The following is a 6127-nucleotide window of genomic DNA, read 5'->3' as shown; positions in this document are numbered from 1 at the left end:
GCACCTGCCACAGCACTTCCCTCCACTGGGATGTCTTCCTTGGTCACCACTGATGAATTTGTTTTTAAAGTCTTACTCTGTTACCCAGGCTGGAGTTCAGTGGTGTGATCACAGCTAATTGTAGCCTCAAACTCCGTGGCTCAAGCCATCTTCCCACTTTAGCCTCCTGAATAGATGGGACTACAAGCGTGTTCCACCATACCTGGCTAATTTATTAATTTGCTAATTTAAACTTTTTTGTAGAGACAGGGGTCTCATTATGTTGCCCAGGCTGATCTCCAACTCCTGGACTCAAGCAATCCTCCCACTTCAGCCTCCCAAAGTGCTGGATTACAGGCGTGGGCCACCCCACGCAGCCACACGATTGGTGAACTCTTTAGCAGCTGAGTCGCCACCTTGTGGTCAGACTCTGCCCCACTTATCTATGAGGCTGGCACCCTCTTTGCTTGTGAAGCAGTGAGTGAGCTGGTCCCTCATCAGTAAGGATAAAAAATATTTGAATAAACAATTGGCAGGGCACGGTGGCTCATGCCTGTAATGCCAGCACTTTGGGAGGCCAAGGCTGGTGGATCACCTGAGGTCAGGAGTTCAAGATCAGCCTGGGCAACATGGCAAAACCCTGTTTCTACTAAAGATTAAAAAATTAGCCAGGTGTGGTGGTGTGTGCCTGTAGTCCCAGCTACTCTGGAGGCTGAAGCAGGAGAATCAATTGAACCTAGGAGATGGAGGTTGCAGTGAGCCGAGATTGCACCACTGCACTCCAGCCTGTGCAACAGAGTGAGACTCCATCTCAAAAAAAAAATTATATATATACACACACATATATACACATATATTTGAACAAACAATTAACAAGCATGGAACTTCTGGAAGTCAGTAGAACTCTGCACTCAAGGAACCTTGAGTACTCACTAGGTCTCAGGTGCTTTATGTGAGCCTTAGTCTTCCACTGAAATGTGGCTTCTGTGACTGAGGAACCTAACTTTTATTTGAAATTAATTTAAAAAATAAATAGAGATGAGGTTTCACTATGTTGCCCAGGCTGGTCTCAAACTCCTGAGCTCAAGCAATCCTCCCACCTTAGCCTCCCAAAGTGCTAAGATTACAGGCAGGAGCCACTGCTCCTGGCTTGACATTATTTTAAATTTAAATAGTCTGAAACCATCAAAAAGAATGAGTTCATATTCTTTGCAGGGACATGGATGAAGCTGGAAGCCATCATTCTCAGCAAACTAACACAGGAACAGAAAACCAAACACCACATGTTCTCACTTATAAGTGGGAGCTGAACAGTGAGAACACATGGACACAGGGAGGGGAACATCACACACTGGGGCCTGTTGGGGGTGTGGGGGGCAAGAAGAGGGAGAGCATTAGGACAAATACCCAATGCATGCGGGGCTTAAAACCTAGGTGACAGGTTAATAGGTACAGCAAACCACCATGGCACTTGTGTACCTATGTAACAAACCTGCACATTCTGCACATATATCCCAGAACTTACAGTTTTTAAAAAAGTCACAGATTGGCTGGGCATGGTGGCTTATGTCTGCAATCCCCGTACTTTGGGAGGCTGAGGCAGCAGATCACTTGAGGTCAGGAGTTTGAGACCTGCTTGGCCAACACAGTGAAATCCCATCTCTACTAAAAATACAAAAATTAGCTGGACTTGGAAGCACACGCTGGTAATCCCAGCTATTTGGGAGGCTGAGGCAGGAAGATTGCTTGAACCTGGGAGGTGGAGGTCGCAATGAGCCGAGATTGCACCACTGCACTCCAGCCCGGGCGACAGAGGGAGACTCCCTGTCTCAAAATAAATAAATAGCTAAATAAATAGTTACAAGTGGCTGGTGGTGACCGTATTGGATTATGCAGGTCTAGAGGCTGCATCCTTTATTATTAAAACCCTAGTAACAATCTGGACACCTTGATTTTTCCAGTACTTTATGGTTTCCGAAGTATTTTACTCCACTTCTGTCCCGTGATCCTCATAATGGGAAACTGTAAGCTCAGAAAAGTGAAGGGACTTGCTCAAAGCTTCACAGCTGCAAGGCCTTGCACCTGCCTTCCCAGCTCCTGGTTGCTGAGTGTATGATGGACTATATTTTTTGCTGAAAGCGGCAAGAAAAACCAAGCCAGTCCCCCAAGCAGAAAACTGCTCAGGCTGTTCTGAAGTAGTAAACAGTAGGTGTACATCACACACCAGTTAAACTAGTTCTTTAAGCACAGGATATGTGACTGCCCCCGTGGCTCCCTCGTGGAAATGCTTTCTTTTTATTTTTAAAATTTTTTTTAGAGATGGGGTTTCACCCTGTTAGCCAGGATGATCTTGATCTCCTGACCTCGTGATCCGCCCACCTCGGCCTCCCAAAGTGCTGGGATTACAGGCGTGAGCCACCCCGCCCGGCGTGGAGAATGCTTTCTAGTTTATCTTTGATCAATGGTAAGCAGGCACCAGCTGCCAGCTTCGTTTATTTTTGTTCTATGAGAAAACACGGAACAGCTGCTTGTTAATAACAATCACCTGTTCAGAGAGACTACATGGGTCAGAGTCTGCTTGAGGCTCTCAGCCCAGAATGCTGTCAGCCCCCTGAGGCTCTCAGCTTAGAAGCCTGTTGGCCCCCAGATAGTCCCGCTTTACTCTCTATCTTTGTGTCTGCTTCTTAATTCCTTCAGCGTCGCCTGGGTGGAAGTTAGTCTTGGTATCTGGTCACCTCTCTGCATTGCACAGCCTGGGCACATCATGTCATATGCCTCGAAACTCATTCAAGTAAATGTTCACACCTGATGCACCCTTCCTTCCCCCTCGCAGAAACCTCTCTTGGAATGTCGGGAGTAGTGAGTGCTTCCTAGTAAGAAGAGTACATTCCAGGAAGAATGACAGTTCTGTTCTCACATCCCTTGAAGCTCAGATCTTGCCTCTGTCTTGGCCTTCCCACTCTTCACTTGATTCCACAGTGCAATTTGATTACGTGAACAAAAGCAATATTTTTTCATTTGCAATTCACTAAGAACCCAAGAACAATGGTTCTAGACATACTCCCTCTTAAAAGAACTTTCTACTCAATGTCTATTCCAACACTCTTTCTTGAGTTCTTACTTTGTGCCCAGCACGGTGCTAGGTGCCTAAAAAACACGACAGGCATTTTTGATTCTTTGGGTGTAATTTTATCCATTTTATCTCATTTTATCCATTTCACATACAAAAGGAATCAGACCTTGTCCAAAGTCAACATTCTCTTGAAAATAAAAGAATCTCAGAGTTGGCTGGATGCGGTAATCCCAGCACTTTGGGAGGCCTAGGTGGGGGGATCACCTGAGGTTGGGAGTTCGAGACCAGTCTGGCCAATGTGGTGAAACCCTGTCTCTACTAAAACAATACAAAAATTAACTGGGTGTGGTGGCAGGCACCTGTATTCCCAGCTACTAGGGAGGCTGAGGCAGGGAGAATTGCTTGAACCCAGGAGGCAGAGGTTGCAGTGAGCTGAGATTGAGCCACTGCATTCCAGCCTGGGCAACAGAGGGAGATTCCGTTTCAAAAACCAAAAAAGAATCTCAGAGTTGAAAGACAGTGAAGGTGCATGGTTCTCATTTGTGTTCACCTTTTCACAGATGGAGAAATCAGGCACAAAGAGGGTGACAGCCTGCTCAACAACGCACACTGAGCACTGTTTAATTCTAAAAGCTCCTTCCAATTCCCTAGATAGTAATCTGGTCCACTATGCCCTGATAAATGTCCACTTTGGCATTGCCATACTCATGAGAAGAAGAAAAAAATACCAGATACCATATATTAAGCACTGATCATGGGCTCGGCACTATACTAAGCATTGTATGTATGTAATGTTATTTCATTTAACCCAAACAGTAACTCTATCAAGATAGAACAAATCAATAGAAGGATTTATAATTTTTCTTTTTTGAGATGGAGTCTCAGGTGGGCGGATCATCTGAGGTCAGGACTTCGAGACCAGCTGGCTAACATGGTGAAACCCCATTCCTACTAAAAATACAAAAAATTAGCCGAGCATGGTGGCATGCGCCTATAATCCCAGCTACTCGGTAGGCTGAGGCAGGAGAATTGCTTGAACCTGGGTGGTGGTGGCTTCAGTGAGCCGACATCCCACCATTGTACTCCAGCTTGGGCAACAAGAGCAAAACACCATCTCAAAGAAAAAAAAAAGAGATAGATAGAAAATCTGAACATATCTATAACAAGAAAAAGACTGAATAGGTAATCAAAAACCTCTCCCCGCAAAAAGTCCACCAAACGACTTCATTGGTGAATTCTACCAAACATTTAAAGAAGAACTATGCTGAATGGGCTGGCCAAGTATATATACTTAACAGGTTATAGGAGGAGTGATGAATATTGATGAAGGGGGTCCAATGTGTGCGTACTGAATAACCATGTAAGTTATATGCATTCTGCGCTTACTATGGGGTGGAGACTTAACATTTAAATGTACTCTTATTAGACCCTATATGTTACAAGGTGAAGTAAGGACACGAAGACACTCAAGTGTGCAGCCTCCGTAAACTGGCCAGAACCAGCCCATGGTCAGTGGTCTCTAATCAGGAGAAAGTTACAGAAAGCAGTCTCTCATCTAAATCTGTAGTTACGGCTTGTGGAACAGGGAGGCTCAGTTAATCAGTGTCTGGTGGTTGGTGACCTGTGATTTATCTCATAACCAGTGGTTCTTTAGCTGTTAAAGAAGAAAGAAGGTCAGGCGCAGTGGCTCACGCCTGTAATCCAAGCACTTTGGGAGGGTGAGGTGGGTGGATCACTTCAGGTCAGGAGTTTGAGACCAGCCTAGCGAACATGGTGAAATTCTGTCTCTATAAAAATACAAAAATTAGCCGGGTGTGGTGGAACATGCCTATAATCCCAGCTACTCAGGAGACTGAGACAGGAGAATCACTTGAACCCAGCAAATGGAGGTTGCAGTGAGCCGAGATCGTATCAATGCATGCCAGTCTGGATGACAGAGTGTGATTCAATTTAAAAAAAAAAAAAAAAAAAAAAGATTTGCCTAAGTCACATGAACTTGAAAAATATTTGGGCTTACTTAATTTATGGGTATTTATGTATAAGTCAGTTTGGTACCATTTAGACACAATATACGACATATCTAAACACATATACACACACACATAAAAATTTTTTTTTTTTAATCTTACAGGTTTAGGCTGGTTATGGTGGCTCGTGCCTGTAATCCTAGCACTTTGGGAGGCCGATTTGGGGGGATCACTTGAGGTCGGGAGTTCGAGACTAGCCTGGCCAACATGGCAAAACCCCACCTCTGCTAAAAATACAAAACTGAGCCAGGTGTGGTGGCGAACACCTTTAATCCCAGTACTCAGGAAGCTGAGGCATGAGAATCGCTTGAACCCGGGAGGCGGAAGTTGCAATGAGCTGAGATTGTACCACTGCACTCCAGCCTGGTAGACAGAGCAAGATTCTGTCTAAATAAAAAAAACAGCCAGGTGCGGTGGCTCATGCCTGTAGTCCCAGCACTTTGGGAGGCCGAGGCGGGTGGCTCATGAGGTCAAGAGATCAAGACCATCCTGGTCAACATGGTGAAACCCCGTCTCTACTAAAAATACAAAAAATTAGCTGGGCATGGTGGCGTGTGCCTGTAATCCCAGCTACTCAGGAGGCTGAGGCAGGAGAATTGCCTGAACCCAGGAGGTGGAGGTTGCGGTGAGCCGAGATCGTGCCATTGCACTCTAGCCTGGGTAACAAGAACGAAACTCCATCTCAAAAAAAAAAAAACAAAGAAGGGGGGCCAGGCGTGGTGGTTCATACCTGTAATCCCAGCATTTTGGGAGGACAAGGCGGGCAGATTACAAGATCAAGAGATCGAGACCATCTTGGCCAATATGGTGAAACCCCATCTCTACTAAAAATACAAAAATTAGCCAAACGTGGTGGTGCCCACCTGTAGTTCCAGCTACTTGGGAGGCTGAGGCAGGAGAATCGCTCAAACCCAAGAGGCGGAGGTTGCAGTGAGCCGAGATTGCCCCATGGCACTCTAGCCTGGCAACATAGCAAGACTCCGTCTCAAAAAAAAAAAAATCTTAGAGCTTTTACCTTGAAACTCTAGTCATGGGATAGTACTACAAA

Source organism: Aotus nancymaae, unplaced genomic scaffold (assembly GCF_030222135.1).
Source record: "Aotus nancymaae isolate 86718 unplaced genomic scaffold, 86718_ANA_hifiasm-v0.15.2.pri h1tg000076l, whole genome shotgun sequence".
NCBI classification, from domain to species: Eukaryota; Metazoa; Chordata; class Mammalia; order Primates; family Aotidae; genus Aotus; species Aotus nancymaae.
Note: the sequence above shows the minus strand (reverse complement) of the source record.